This window comes from Mastigoproctus giganteus, chromosome 10 (assembly GCF_048544385.1).
Source record: "Mastigoproctus giganteus isolate SK-2022 chromosome 10, ASM4854438v1, whole genome shotgun sequence".
Lineage (NCBI taxonomy): Eukaryota > Metazoa > Arthropoda > Arachnida > Uropygi > Thelyphonidae > Mastigoproctus > Mastigoproctus giganteus.
Genome location: NC_143584.1, coordinates 19,655,294 through 19,672,299, shown reverse-complemented (window position 1 = coordinate 19,672,299; position 17,006 = coordinate 19,655,294).

The following is a 17,006-nucleotide window of genomic DNA, read 5'->3' as shown; positions in this document are numbered from 1 at the left end:
CTGCTGGTTCTTGAAATCTTTCAAAATTTTCAATAAAATGATGACAGAGTTTATTCTAAACACCGTGTTCTTCTCTGTGATTTTGTCCCAGGCTCGTTTTATTATTTTGATTGCATCTAAAATATGGAATTTTTTCCAAATTCTTTAAGAGTTGGACTTACCTCCTTATCTCTGCCTGAACAAATAAATGCGTGCACGGTAGCAATGTATTGTATAGCTAAGCGTGTGGTTTGAAATGCCATATTTTTGAATGTTTAGCATTTATTTATTGCAATTAATGTTCATATTTTCGATTCTGTTGATACCTGATATTTGAAAAAAAGAACGTGTAAAGTGGGAACTACCTGTACATAAATTTTATTTATGGAATTCTGTGTGCTGCTAAGCATATGCTGTCCAGAGATTAGTAGAGGCATATGATGCAAGAAAGCACATTTATACAGAATCAACCAAAAAAAAAAAAAAAAAAACCACTTCCCATTTCACCCATCCATTTACTCCAAAAGTTTGTTCCAGCAATGAACTACCTGCTGGCTAAAGGCAAATTTCCGCACATCTATTCTTCAACTGTGTTTCCTCAATTTAAATTTATGCACCCTCAGGTTTGTAATCTGGGCAAGAGGAAGAATTCCATCAGCATTGGGCTTGCTCAAACCATTCAAGGCCTTATACACCTCAATCAGATCACCTCGCAGGTGCCTAGTCTCCAGATGCTGCAATTTGCAGAACTTAAGGCTTTCTTGGTAAGACCACCCCTTTGTCTCCCTCACCAACCTTCTCTGTGCTCGTTCTAGCAACTCCACATCCTTCCTAAAATGAGGCCTCCAGACCAGTACGCAGTACTCGAGGTGTGGCCTGACCATTGTCTTACAAAAAGGTCTAATCACCTCCTTATCCCTGCTGGCAAAATTCCTGTATAATATTGACAAAACCCCATGACCTGCTCTGGCAACCTGTCTGCACTTCTCAGAAAACTTCATAGCTAACTGCACAATTACTGCCAGGTCTTTTTCATTCTCCACTACCCTGAGTGTAGTACCACACAGTTTGCACAATTCTCTGGCCATGTGCAGTACTTTGCATTTGTCAATGTTAAACTTCTCAGCCCAGCCTGGACAGCATTTGCTGAAGCATTCTCGATCCTTAAATGGGCATGGAAACATACCATTTCTCAATACCCTTTCCAGATCACTGCTTTCTTGGGGAATTTAATTTCCCCCCTCACTTTGAAATAGTGAGGGGGACTGCAGCATTAAAACAGTTACAAATTATATGATCATCCCTGAAGTTTATTCAAGCCATTCTGAGGGGGTATACATTCCTTGGTGTTAGTCATTAATTACTCACTAACCAGGTTATAATTCCATTATATAAGGCAGTTGTGAGGCTACTTGGAATAGTGCTCAGATATGGAAGCCACACCCAGAAATAAGAATTTTTTTTGAAAAGACCCAAAGACAGGAAATATATCTAGTGAGAGAGATGCTCATGCAAAGAGAGCCTTTGAATATGTAGGCTATAGGTACCTAATAGATGCTTATAAGGCTTTCTAAAAGAAGACAGTAAAATATTCAAAGCATTGGTCATATGATGTATGGAAGTATCAGGCTTCTGCTGCATAGAAAAAAAAACTCCCAGTTTTCCCCTCCCAATACTGATCTAGTTAATCTTTGAATTTTCTCAAAATATCAGTCTAAACATTGTGGTAACTTGTTCCAGTAATTTGCAACTTTCTGCAATCCACTTTAAAACTCTTCTTCCATAATTTGAATTTACAGCCCCTATTTCTGAGTACTAGAATAAGGGGCAAAAGTTACAGGCTGAATTATAAATTTTACTTTAACCGGCAAGTGTCTAATTATGGGAATAAGTTGCTTCCATGGTTGGCTGATGGCTTAGAAGAATTCAGAAGCCAGCTGGATCAGTGGACTCCTTTACATTGAACCAGCTGGCCCCTGAATTCTAAGTACATGAGAGACACGTAGGGAGGGTGTGTGTGTGTGCTTGCGTGCAGCAAAAGCCCAACATACTTGAATAAGTGATACTAATTTGAATTCCATAAATGGAATAACATCTTTAGTGAGTTCCACTGTACCTTGAATAATTCAGTTGTCTTTATTAGTTTTATTCTAGTAACTAATCGATGTCATTATTATTAATTAACTGTTGCAATAGCATTGAAAAGCTTTTATTAATTATATACCACTAATAATATAAAAATATGTATTTTTATATTACATTATTTTATGAAAACCTTTTAAAATTATGTTTCTAAGCTAAAACCATGTTAACAGGAGACTGAATCTTGCAGGGTAGTACTTGTTTATAGAGGTGTCCAAGTCAAAATTGGTCATACATCCTGTTTCATATGTGTTTCAGGATTTGGATTATTTTTAATATATGAAATGATTTGTTTATACACTTACCTTCCAGTGAATGTTGTATTTGGCTACTTCAGAAATGCTTTGGCTCTGCTAACATGTTTATCATAGAGCATTCAAGTTCTGCTGCTGAGTTGGTGGTGACTGTTTGCAGTGTTGCTCTTCATCTGCTAGGAATATGCAAATTATTTGGATAAAAGCAGTGAACTTCCATAGACAAAAGTTGCAAGTTGGTGATTGTGTCATTACAGCTCTTTGGAAATGGTTCTGCCTTGCCAAAAAGCTCTAGAATTCTATTTGATCATTTGATCTCTTCTCTTTGTGATGCAATCCTAATGAAAATATGATTAGCTAAAAGGATTTTTAAAAAAAATTGTTAAAAGCCAATTATAAATATTTGGAAAATGCAGACATCAACTAAAGATTAACAGTTACAGCTAATATTTTATGTTGTGTGAGAATTTTGCTGCAAACTGCAACAGGATTATGCATATGAGGTGCTGCTACTTGCACTCAAACAGTCTGGCTTAATTTAGCACATCTCAGAACTTTGTGCAAAATGATGAAACTGCTGCTGGAAAAAGGTAAGGGCTTTGAATGGGGCATACAAACCTAAAAGAAAATATTGGTCCTCACTTCACAAAGAAAATGAACAAATATGACAGGTAACAAAGATATGGGGGCAAACAGTAACCTCTTTGTCAGATGACATCAGCTACTTTGGATCCCAAACAGTCATATTTCGGACATTATCTGCGTGTGAGAATAGCAAACTGGTCAAGGATGCCCCTGTACTATTAAGAAAGATCGATAGATGAAAAACTCATGCTTAAATACAGGTATACCTTGTAAAACCTGAAAAAAAAAATTAGAGAGAAAGAGAAAAATGGCATATTTTTTTTACCACGTTTCTTTGGTTACTCAGGCTGTTTAATTACAGCATTATTGCAAGTAGCAGCATGGTCACAAGCACCTCACAAGCATAATCTTGCTACAATTTGCAACAAAATCCTCTTCTCACATGAAAAAGTATTAGTTGTAATTGTTTAATCATTTTACTAGTCGTAATGATCACTGTATGTAGATCGACAAAAATATTTTAATTTATATCTAAAATGTTACAATAGCATATCCACTTCTCAAAATCCAGTGATCCATCACTTTTCTCATTCAAATTCATCATCTTGTATTTATGTGATGAACTTGGCAAGATCCTCTGACAGAAAAATCTATCAAAGAAAGTTTAACCATTTGATGTTGAACATTTAATAATGTGATGTAGCTGTTCAGAGGACCACTTGGTTTTATGTGTATTGGAATCTATTCACCAGTCCCACTTACGCAAGAATTTATTTTTAACTCTTGACACTCATATGAAAGTTTGACTTCAGATGTGTGTGTTTTTTTTTCTCTTTTCACCCAGGTGTAATTAATAACACTTTCTTTCTAGTTTTTCATTTTTCCCATCAATGAATAGGTTGAAAATGATCCCTCAATGTGCCTGAATTCTCATATGTATGAAGGGTAAATGCAACCTGATATCAAGCTTGTTTTAACATGCATTTCTTATTTACCCAAGAAACAATGCTTTTATTTTTAAACAAATGCACATCACAACATTTTTATTTTTGACCTACTCACACATAACAGTTCAGCCTAAACAAACATGATTGCATATGGAGGAGTTTTTATATTAGTAAATTGAAGACTATCTTCTCCTTTGATGTATTTTTTGCCAGCAGGATTTCAATTTCCATGAGTAAATACTAGGACTATTGTTCAAAACAGTTAGTCACTCTTGATTACAAACTGTCATCATACCATGTAGTAATACCAATTTGAGATTTTTAAAATAGAACAATCAGTTAAAGAGGGCTAATTTATTCAAAAATTAAATATTGTTCTGACCTTCTGTGAACAGGTCAAAATATTCTCTTATGCTTTTCAGTTCTTCAAATGGGCCCTAGGGGTTAGGAAAATAATCATCCATTAATAACTGCAATCATGAGTGATTTATGCATCATTACATTTGCGACAGTCAATGACAGAATAATTTAATAAAAGATATTAAAATACACTGGTTAAATAAAGTTAAAAGTGATATAATATTATACAGTTAAAAGCAATAAAATAAAATATACAACAGTGAAATGTACACGAATGGTACATCCTTAAATACAAAGAAGCATGACTCAGTATTACAGAAAGACTGAAAGTTATTGTCAACACATGCACAAACTGGAAATGGCTTTAAAATGTGGTGGGCAAAACCATTCATCCTGTCCAAGAACCACAGCCTTGAACATGGGATGAATGCAGACTTCCCCCCACTCACCTTCTCTATTGATGGTATGCTCTAAAGAACAAATCTATAAGCCTTGAAGCCATTTTAGTGCTAATACCTAAGCAAATAAATGATCAATGAGAAATTTGGTTAATTTTACTATTGTGGATTATTGCAGACACAGAGCCATTTCATTGTGTCCACAATAGTAATAATGAATCCAGAGCACACAGGGCTCTTTAATCATATTGGTTAATTTTCTTTCACAAAAGAATTTTCCTTCGAGAAGGAAATTAACCAAAAAGTGCTCAAATATGGAGATTTCCTATAATCAGCTATCTCTAGTGCTCTAACATGTCTCTCCGTGCTGACACCCCCCACGATCTGGACATTTGATTTTGTCAGAGCTGCAAACCATCTAAAATTTTGGACCAGTTTGGTTCAAAAATTTCTGAAGTGGTTTGTTTCACGGTCTGATTCAAAAGTCGATTTTGACAAATGGTTTGGTTCAGTTCATCAAGTATATTGTCTGAAATAATTTGTATAGTTTTTTAATTCATTAATAATAGTAGTAATATCACATTATAATAAAATATTACTATAAAATCTTATTTTAAATAAAAGTAAATTAATAATATATTTGACAAGTATGTTAATCATTTGAAATTTTATTGAAAAAAGGAGCAGAAATTACTAAAACATTAACTCGTGTTCAGTACTCAAACATATACAAGAGAATTTTTAATTTGGAAAGAAAATAATTATTCAAACAATTTTTAATAAGTTAATAATACTAAGGCCATAATTCCAGATAATATAAAAAATCACAGAAAATAATGACAATAAATTAGAACACAAGAAACAAACATGAATTAAAAGTGAAATATTAGTTACTCAGATAATGGACATAAATTAAATGTATCAAAATAATTTTACTTTGAAAATTGATCATGAAACCTTAAAAACAACATAGATTTATTTAATTATTTTATAATAAAATTACTTAATTTTAAAAATAAAATGTCTTTCATTAACCTTGAGCCTAAACAACTCCTCTTATCAGTCAAAATGCATTTTTTTACACTTGCTTGTGTGGTAGGAACTGCGAGGATTACTTTGGCTAGCTGATAAAGCTCTTGGTGACTAAACTCTTTTGCTTTCCAATATCCTAAGATGCTTGTTTTTGTTGGTACCCTTTCCTTTCGATATCATCAAAATTGTTCAGATGAGCCATCAAGTTGAATTTCTTTGTTTCCACTACTGTCTCTTTTTCATTTCTTTTTCAAATAGCAGCTTTTCAATGTCACCCATGGTTTCACACGTTACACAAAATATATGCAATTTCATCTGAACTTTTCGTTTCAGGATTTTTTTCTGTAGACTGCAGCTGGCACAAGCTTATCATAAATGTCACATAAACGTTCCTTAACTTTCTGTTTTCGGATATTATCTAGTAATATTTGGTACCTGGGGTCCAGATACATAAAAGCTAAAAAAAAGTCTTGCTTTCCATCAAATTTACTTCTCGTAACATGAGAGAGGTTACCAAAAGAGCTAAGGTGACAATTCATTTTCAACTGTTCTAACTTCCATTTTACATTTCATCCATGGGTAGTAAAAATCAGTCATTGTGAGCTGCAGTCAGAGCAGCACTTCACATTCTACCCTTATGGGTTCCAAAACATCTATAATATTTTCAATCTTTTGCCACACACTGCCTGACAAATGCAATTCCTTTATGGACACAGATAAATCGATGTGAAATTGTTTTAGCTCCACAAGACGTAACATATTAATAGTGGAATTCCCTCTGGTTTCAGTCTAGTATTGGTTTCCTACACTTTTCTCTTTTAATGTGTATAAGGATAGAAGGAGTTTGCAGCTTTTTCACCACTGTTTGTGCTTTAGCCAAGGGAAGTTTCAATTCATCACGTTTCAGAACATCTTTAACAGCAAACAGAGAATGTGCAGCAGAATGAACAGATACCATAATAACCTAAACACATAGATCATGGAAATTTTCCTTGCATAAATTTGTATCACTAGAGTCTACAGTCTCAGATTCTTCAATATCATTATCTTCCATATCAAGTTTTCTAGATTTTTCCTGAGCAAGTAATTTGAATGACCTTATCATATTAGCCCCGTTGTTAAAGAATACACTTGTTCTAATTTAATTTTGAATTCTTTCAAGACACTTGAAACTATTTAGCATAAATTACCGATCATTCAATTCTCGCATCGCAAGTGTTTTTAGAACGATCTTGTCACAATCAAAAAATTGTACATTTATTCCCAAAAATGACCTCTCATATCAAGTTGCAGTATCTATTTTCAAAGAAATTAATCTGCCCTTCAAAACAGCTGTAAGTTCTTTACACAAATGATTAGCTCGTCAAATTAACTCGTATTGAATATTTTGACGATTTATCTGAAGTTTACTACCAAGTCCCATAACAACTGGATACAGTAATTTTCAGAATCCAGAGTCTAAGCAGAGAAAATGGTTACCATTTACAGTCACTAATTCCACGCATGTATCTTTAACTATTTCTGTAGATATTTCAACTGATATGGTTTTTCTAATGCTAGATGTAACAATTTCGTAATAGTGGGTAGCTGTGGAGACTGTTTTTGCTTTCTTTTTTAAAACATCCTCGTAATCAGTGCCATGCTTTCTTTTTAAATGTCTCATTAGGTTTTCTGAATGTTTTCCCTTCAAGTCTGTTTTAAAAACAGTAACATTTACTCTTGAATAATGAAATTTTTCATGGACAGGATGCCCTTTTCCATTGCCATTCAATGTTATCTGAGAGAGGGAAAAACAGAAATAAATATTTATTTTTAAATTGTTACAAAAATAATATTTAAGAGACATATGCTAACAATTGTAACAACTCAATGAAGGTGAAGTATGCCAGATGTTCCAATCAAAAACTACCAAACTATGTACATAAAATGAAAAAAAAAAACATTATCATTAAATTACTTAGAATATCCTTTATTTCTTAAATATTACGCATCACTTAACAGTAAATAAGAGTGCATAATCTTTGATTAGCAGCGGGGCTACATTATTGATCTTTTCTGAGCTTACCTGCCACAAAAAAGTGATAAATACATAGGTTCACACCTACTATTTTTCTCTAAAACTAAAAATTGAATAATAATAAATAAAAAAAATTGAACATTAATAAATTTAAAAATTTAATAAACAAATCAAATAATTGAATATTAAAAATAATAAATAAAAATACTGCAGTTTTCCATTTATGCACATAGTTATTAGAATTATATAAATATTAAGCATGTTTAGATATACTGAAGATTCTCTGTAATTCAATGTATGAATTTCTCATCATTACAACTCAAAATAACTGAAATAAAATAAAAATTCATCTGATATAAGTGAGAATTTCCAGGAATTATTACAATTTAATTAATAAGTAAAGGTTACAATAAAATTATACACACACACTTACCAAAGATGCTTCTTTTGGGAATCTTTTCCTCCAAGATGTCCACGTGTAACCTAATATCACAGCCGAAGTACACTCTGCCAGAGTGGAAACAGGAATGATGAACCCTCAGAAACAAAGCATGCTAATCTCTTCAAAGAAAAACGCTAAAACATTCTCAGTACTACATCCTTTCACTTCCTTATCACTGATTTGATCGGTGTTCTGCTGCATCCGAGAGCATCCCTTCCAACATGCCCCGCTGCAGAGCTTCTATTCAAATAACTCACAGGGTCCCTCCACCACTCATTTCTTGGTCAAAGCGAAAAAACTCCCTACCCGAGATGGGCTCCTAATCCAATGGAGTGTTTTTCACATCTTAGTAACCATTCTAGAAGCCTAGCCATGAACAATGGAAAAAGAAAGAGGAAGGAATATGTTTCCTACTCACTGGATTTCCCCATGAAAAACTTCCAAATTTTCATTGACCCATAAGCGATGTTGGAACCAGAAACCGAACCACTTTTCCAAAATGTGTTGGTTCGGTTTGCGGTTCAGGAAAAAAAATCTGTTTAGTGGTTTCACAGTTCGGTTTAAGGTTCAGAAAAATGTGCTCGGTTCGTGTTTTGGTTTGCAGCTCTGGATCTCGTATATGGATCCACTTGTACTCTTGGTAGTTATAAGCAGGTACTTATGCACCCTTCATTAGTTAAATAATAGTCTAGTTAAATAATCTTTATTCTCATCACGACAGGTTGCCAGGGGTTAACATCTTCTATTGTAGAATAGTCCAGTTGTACTGTTAAGAACAGTTAAGATTGCCAATTTTGTCAGCCCTCAAGTATTTTAGGGACTGGTGACATAAAGAGACATACGTGTTTTATGTCTCTTTGTGTGCATCCCCTACTGAGCATGTGTTTGTATATGAATGGTGTTGGAGGAGGATCCACACTGAGGGGAAGAACATCTTCAGGTGTGGTACCTCCCCTTCTCTTGTTGTTATTTGGTTTTTAGGAGCATTAGCAACTAAAGCCATATTGCTCCGGGGTATGCGGTGGTCATTCCCTGACCTTTCCACATCCTCCATATTTGGTGGTCACGGGTTCGAACCCCGGTCTAATCAAGGAGCATGTGCTACGCACTGCTGCTCCTGCCCATGGAGGCCCTTCCCCTTCTCTTATTGTGTTGAGTGTTGAGACAGCCTAGAGCAAAGTTTCCCAAACTTATAACCTGCACCCTCCTTCAAATATTTCATGTTTCCTTCCGGAACATGCAAATAAACAGCTTTTTATAAATTAATATATATTTTTCAATACATTTAATCTGAAATACTGAAATTATGCTTTATACCTGGTTTAGTGGAATGGTCTATCCATACTTCATCGAAAGAGTGCTCATAAAAAAAAAACATGCCCCCATGTTGGGGGTGATCCTACACTTTGGGAACCTCTGCCCTAGAGGGATGACAAGTTTTTAGGAAGCCATGTGTTGGGGTCAATACATTTGTTATAATAGCACAAGCTAACACTTGTAAAAACAACATATCACTATAAGTATAAATGGGCCTGTTGTACTGGTATCCATGGTAAAATTAAATAAGATAAGTGTAAATCCAGTAAACATCTTTAATTATGAATACTTTCAAGTTTTCGAGACAATCATGTCTCTTCTTCAACAGAATTTAAACTCAACAGATACAGTTATGCGTGCGAAGGCACGTTATGCAGTCATTAAATGGGCATTCATTGTTGCTGCAGGGACATGCACAGTTCTTCTCCAGTGCTTGTCGAGGTATAAAACGGTTGTCTCCAAGATGGGGTGCAGTCTCATGCCCTTGCAGTGGTTCATGGTTCTCGAATTGCTCAATATATTGAGTGACTCCAACCACAGGCGGTGGCGGAAGTGCCTGGAGTGGTCTATTATTTTGTAGTCTCGTTTGGGATTGAGGTCGTGGTGGGTAGCTCAGAAGTGCTCTGCGATTACGGACTGGTGAGTCAGCAAGGCGGATTGCTCTATCATGTTCATTATATCACTGTATATTCTTTACTATCCAAGCTTAAAAGAACAGATCTGGAGGATCCTGTGGACATGTCAGATGTACAGTTGCTTGCATGGAGGCTGCATGCAGTTGTGTCAAGAGTGAAGGATCCTGTACTTACAGAGGTACAAGTAGAACCATATATGAGATCAAATGTCTATGTTGTTGAGATTGCTATCCTCCAGTACCTTAGTGCTGTGTTAAAGCACTAGAGCCAGCTGATTATAGAAAATCTGCCATGGCTGGGCACTTCTGGGAAGAAAATTACCAAATTTTTCCAAGAGATGCAACTGTCATTGATCATTTGAATAACTATAACAAGAAACAGCTTGAGAGCTTATGGCTTATTTCTTCAGAACACAACCTGATTAATAGAAATGGGTGATCTATTCATTCTTTGCAATGCTGTAGTTCTTGGAAGGGGATGAGCAGTTTTGCCTTGAAACTCTGGACAAAATTTCCAGTCTCCATGCATGTATGGAGGATAATTCTCATGATCCTGCTATGTTATTTAACCTGTTAGTAACTTACGGATATAAACCAGTAAGGGATTATAATAATTATTCTATTTTTATACTGCTATTGAGAGAAATGCCTTTTAATAGTATTTGAAAATCTTTAATACCCAGTGGCTTTAAGAATGATGACCATATTGATGCTCTATATGATTTGTAGTTGTGTATTAATCACATCAGTATGTCACACTTGTTATGAAATGATTTTATACGTTTAGAAGTAGATTATATTTTGTTTATTTACTGGAGTGTCTAATTTTAGTGATTACTTAGTGAAACAAAAGTATTTTTAACTTTTATATACAATTGTTTATTAAATCCCAAAATGCTTAATTTTATGTAATGTCAAAAAGAATAAAATAGTTAATAAAAAAAGTCTGTACTATTTCAGTATATGTAATTTGTCTCTTAACTACAGAGCATTAATTTTAATGTGAATATCACAATGTCAGTCAGTGAACAGCAAATATGTGAAACTATGCATGCTGCACACTGCATTGTCTCAGTAGCAACTATACACTTTATATGGGTACTTACATGTATTTTGTAATATCTTTTCCATCTAAGCATGCTATGAAAGCATCATTATATTTGCAGAATGTGGCATAGATTTAATATAACACCTACAAATTAAAGTGAACTGGCTCCATAGCCCTCGGAAATGGTAGAATATTTTTGTTACTTGTCTGGATTAAAATCCCATCAGAGACCACAGCTTTAGTTAGCCAATCTTGGGCAGAGGAAGTAGGGGTCTCCCATGATTTAGTCCAGATTTTTCATGTGGCACAACATGCAAATTGGACCATGGATATACACTTACAAATACACGTGGAGCAATATTGCCCTGGCTTTGTATCTTGCAATTGTAGTATATTCAATGAATCACTGTTTATCTGCAGTCATTCTGAATTACCAAGTATCAAATACAAAGGGGCTTTATGTATTTTGTTGCATTTTAAAGAGCGATTTTACTGAACAACAAATTTTATTCCAAATTGGTGGGAGAGGAATTAGAATAAAAACCAATGAAATATTAACACCAGCTTTTGAAAAATACACTGTCATTCAAACCCTTTTCAGTAGTTCACAAAATTTAAAGAAGGTTATTTTCCATCAAAGACACTCCTCGCTCTGGCTGCCTTTCAATTACTGGTTCATCTGCTTGGGTTTGTGGTCTGATGAGAAGTGATGTTCAGTTATCCATGAAGTTGCTAGTGAAATAGTATTTCTGATAGAATATGTCAATTTTAAGACAAGATTTGGGAATGTGATGTGCTTCAGTCAAGTTTGGACCTTGCATCCTCACTGATGACAACAGAGAGTGGTGTTTCTGCTAATCTACACTGTTTCTTCCGTCATTATTAGTGACAAATCGTGTTTTTTTTTTTTTTTTTTTTATGAAACTCCAAACACGAGAGGTATTAGAACCTATAGTACTTAGTATCGTGCTTGGGTTGGAGGTGAGAAGACGAAAGGAGATATTTGTTGACACTAGACTTGAACTTCTGTAGACTGTAATTTTCAGGAAATACGTACGAAGGAAGGTTGTTCCATAAAACAGCAGTTGAATAAATAAACGAGGAAGATGAAAAGTTGGTTCTGTGAGTTTGAAGTTGGAGAGTAAACGGATGTCGGCAGCATGTGTTCAGTCTGTTTTGAAAGAGCGGGAATTATAGAAGCCAATTCAGAAGAACAGTGCCCATGGAAGTATCTGTAGAAAAGGCATGCAGCAGAAACAGTATGTCTATGAGACAGCGAGTGGAGAGACTGTTAGAGATGAATCATTAATTAACCTAACCGCCCTCTTCTGAATGGAATCTAGAAGCCTGAAAGAGGTTTTGGGGGCACCGCCTCAGATGTGGGAACAATATTCCATGGTAGGGCAGATTTGCGATTTGTACAGAGTGGACAGGTGTTTAGAAGAAAAGTAATGCCGAGAGCGAAAGAGGAAAACCAAGTTTTTTAGGTGCAGAGGAAGCAATATTTGTAATGTGCTTATGCCAAGAGAGATTAGATTACTCTGGTACTCCCCAAAAGAGATATATCATCTTGCCTACAAATTGGAGTGTCACCAAAGAGAAGCATAGAAGCAGAAGAATCCTTTTTGCAAGATATAAGACAACAATGAGTTTTAGAAGGATTGAAGTCAACTAAGTAATCACTGCCCCACTGGAGAATTACCTAGAGATCGGCATTTAAGGAATTGGTAAAGGATCTTCAAGAAGTTTAAGCTGATTGAGCAGGGCAACGTTTCTCAAAGTAGAATGCAATGTGCTATCATCAGCAAAACTAGGGATAGGATTTCTGGTCATTCGAAGAAGAAAAAGAGTGGGGAAAGAACTGAGCTTGGGGGACACCAGCATTAGTGGAGAAGTTAGAAGACAGAGCCATCTACCATCAGTGAGAAAACTGGATAACCAATTACAAAAAACAGTTGGTAAACCATAAGATGGAAGCTCGTTTGAAGACTTTTATTCCAAACATGATCGAAAGCCTTAGAGATGCCAAGAGCAACTGCTTGTGTTTCACCGAACTTTTCTATTGAATTTGTCCATAAATGGTTAACATAAGCCAGAATATCACCAGTGGATCGACACTGACGGAATCCACACTGGCGATCGTTGAGCAGACAGAAGGTTTCTAGGTAGTTTAAGAGTTGGCTGTTAATTGATTTCTCCATTACTTTAGAGAAAGTAGAAGTAATTGCAATGGGATGATAACTGGATGGAAGGGATTTGTCACCCTTTTTAGGAACTGGCTGGATAAGAGCAAATTTCCAAGCAGAAGGAAAAACACCTGTGGAATAAGAAAGTGAAAAAAGGAGGCAAAGAACAGAAGTAAGTTCAGGAGCACAGGTTTTGAGCACAATTGGAGAAATACCATCAGGACCTGGAGCTTTCTTCACATCAAGATTCGTCAAAATCCTTTTGACGGAAAACCAGATGAAGCATTGAATGGAGCGTGCTGGGAATGGTGGGAGTTGTTTTACTTAGATCATTAATACATGAGTTGGAAGAAAAATGTGATGCTAGCAGGTCAGCTTTATCCTTGGCTGAAGTGACAACAGAACCATCTGGTTTTCACAGAGGTGGGCAAAAGTTGCGGCCAATAGCTTTGGTAAGAGACCAGAATGCTCGGCTACCATAAGGGAAGAAGCAAGTTTTCTACTCTTAGCCAGTTCGAAATCTAGCTTGGACTGATTAATTAATAACTGCTTTACAATTGTTGCGAGCTTTGGTGTAGGCAGAAAATGAAACTGAAGAATTGGAAACAAGCCAATTACAATATGCAACATTCTTCTCTTGAACAGCCTTAGCACATTTATTGGAAAACCAAGGTTTAGATAAAGGATGAGATTTTAAAGTGGAGTGTGGGATAAAGGATTCCATTCCAACAAGAATAATTTCACTGACGCGATCTGAGCAAATGTTAACATCAGAAGTAGTAGTAGTGACATGTGATGCAAGTGTTTGAGCTTATGCAGCATCAACCAAAAAAAAAAAAAAAATTACACCATTGCCTCCAAATGCCTGTCCAGTTCCTCCTTAAATTTATTCAACCTATCAACTTCCACAACAACAGATGGAAGTTTGTTCCAGCAATTAACCACCCGCTGGCTAAAGGCAAATTACCGCACATCTATTCTACATCTGTCTTTTCTTAATTTGAATCTATGCCCCCTTAGGTTCATAATCTGAACAAGTGGAAGGATCCCATCAGAATTCAGCGTGCTCAACCCATTCAAGGCCTTATATGTCTCAATCAGATCACCGCGCAGGTGCCTAGTCTCCAGCCACTGCAATTTACAGAACTTAAGCCTCTCTTGGTAAGAGGATTCCTTCACTCCCCTCACCAATCTTGTTGCCCTTCTCTGTACACACTCAAGTAAATCTACATCCTTCCTAAAATGAGGCCTCTAGACCTGTACGCAGTACTCAAGGCATGGCCTGACCATTGCCTTATACAGAGGGATAATCACCTAACACCGAAGTTTTGAAACAGTAATTCGACCAAGGAAAAGAAGAAAAGAAATCTCACAGGTCATCCCATTTTGCATTCTTGTAATGCCAAACAACACAAGGTTGGGAATAGCCATGAGATAAAGGTTCCATTAGAGAAGAGACAATCACCAAGTTGTGATCTAAGGTGCTTAAAGGACCACTCACTTCAACCGTGTACTTAGAAGGGTTGTTTGTGAGAAAAAGATCAAGCATGTTGTCTGTATGCTTAGGATTGCCCAGTATTCTTGTAGGTAAATGAACAATCTGTGCAAGGTCATTAGTAATTGCAAAAGCCTCAGCATCTTGACTAGCTGGGTCGGTGTGACTAGAAAATGGAAGCCAGCTGGAGCTGTGAACATTAAAATCACCAAGGAAAATTACTTCACTGTTAGGAAAGTTGTACTGGAGAAAATCAAGTTGCAAAGAGAGGAAGTCAAAGAGCTCCAAGTGATTAATGGAGTTGGGAGAATGGTAGAGACAACAGATGAATTTGACACAATGAGGTAGAGAGATGTTAAACCAGAGAAGATCAAAAAGAAGAGATTCCAATTACCAATTCTCTGACAGGTAATATTGGAATGGACATATGCACAAGTACCACCTTTTTGGTGACAGGAATCATAAAGCAAATAATTTAATCAAGTGAGATGAGCAATAGTTGAATCAACTGATAACTGAGATTCTGTCAGGAAAAAGTACATGGGATTTGGCAGATTGCAAGTAGAAATGGACATCGTTGAGATTAGAATTGAGACTATGTATATTTGTACAGTGAACTAGGAAGTGTTTGGGTGGTTTAGACCTTTTCACAGATAAGTGTGTGGCTATAACCTGAAACAAAGGCCTAGTCCTCTCAATGGAAGATTCCATCTTCAATGTCCAAAAAACTAAGGCAATCTTGAACGAATGAATCAAATTAATTATATTTTTTGACTTAGGGCATTTTTTGTTATGAACTTGTCCCAAATGGTCTGTGAATCTGACATACTAGTGCAAATCTGTGGTAATTGAATGATGCCATTTGGATAAAATGGCCAGAAGAGTGGGCTTCAGGGAATTGGCAATTGCATTATAATGTCCCTGCTTACCTCAATTTCTTGCAAAGCACTATTACTGTTTCTTTTCCCCATTTTTGTGCCACACTTAATCAGATTTGGCTTCCTGTAATTTCTTTTTGTTTCACAAGCTTAAAGCCCTCTTGGGAAAAGATCACAAATTTCAAGGAGTCAAGGAGACTATTTCAAAGGAAATTCATTTGAATAATTGGTAAGCTTCGTCATTTCCCAACCATTAGTTTGATCCTTGAACACAGAATTCAAGTTTTTCTTGTTAAAAGTACTTTTGTGTCCCTGACTAATCTTGTTGCTCCTCTCTGTGCCCTTTCCTGTATGTAGTATTCCAGATGTAGCTTAACCATTGCTTTATATAATGGGATAATCACCTTTGTCCCTGCTGGCAAAGTTTCTATATATCATTGATAGAACTTCATGGGCTGTTCTAGCAGTCTGTCTGCATAGAACTTCATATAGGACTGTACCTTTATCCCTAGCTTTTTTTCCTTATTAACCTTGAGTTTGGTGATACCAAATGGTATATGATTTTGGAATTACTGCTACCCAAGTGCAGTACCTCGTATTTATCAACGTTAAACCAGAATTGCCATTTTTCAGCTGATTTGTCCAGATTTTCTTGAAGTAGCACAACCTAACCTTTGTATCATCAGCAGACTTAGACATTAATTAAACTTGATATGCCTACATCAGTACTATCAATAAATATTAAAAACAGTAAGAGGCCAAACACTAAACCTCATGGTACTTCACTCATAATGTTAATCCACAAAGAGAAGTGGCCATTTACAACTACTTTGTCTTCTACCATCCTTTTATCCTCAGTAGTAACTTTCCATGAATGCCATATTACTCCAGTTTATACAATAGTCACTGGTGTAGAACAGTATCAATTGATTTACTGGCATCTAATTATATGATGTAAAAATTATCCTTTGCATTTAGTTCCTCTGTGACAACTTTATAGTAACTAATCAGACTGGTGTCATGATCTCCTTTTAATAAATCTATGATGTGATTGCTTTCTAGCTCCATTCTTATCAAGATCTTCCTCTTTCACTGCTTTTAATATAATTGGATAGATTACATCAGCCTCAGTTGCTTTGTTCACTTTTAGTTTTCTTTTGATTATCATAAAATCATTTTACTTGCAGTCACTGTTAGACAGACACGTGCTATCCCCATCTATAAAAACTTGTTTATATATGAACGTTGGCTTGTCAGATTATCAATAAGCAGATTGATGCAAGGAAGACCAT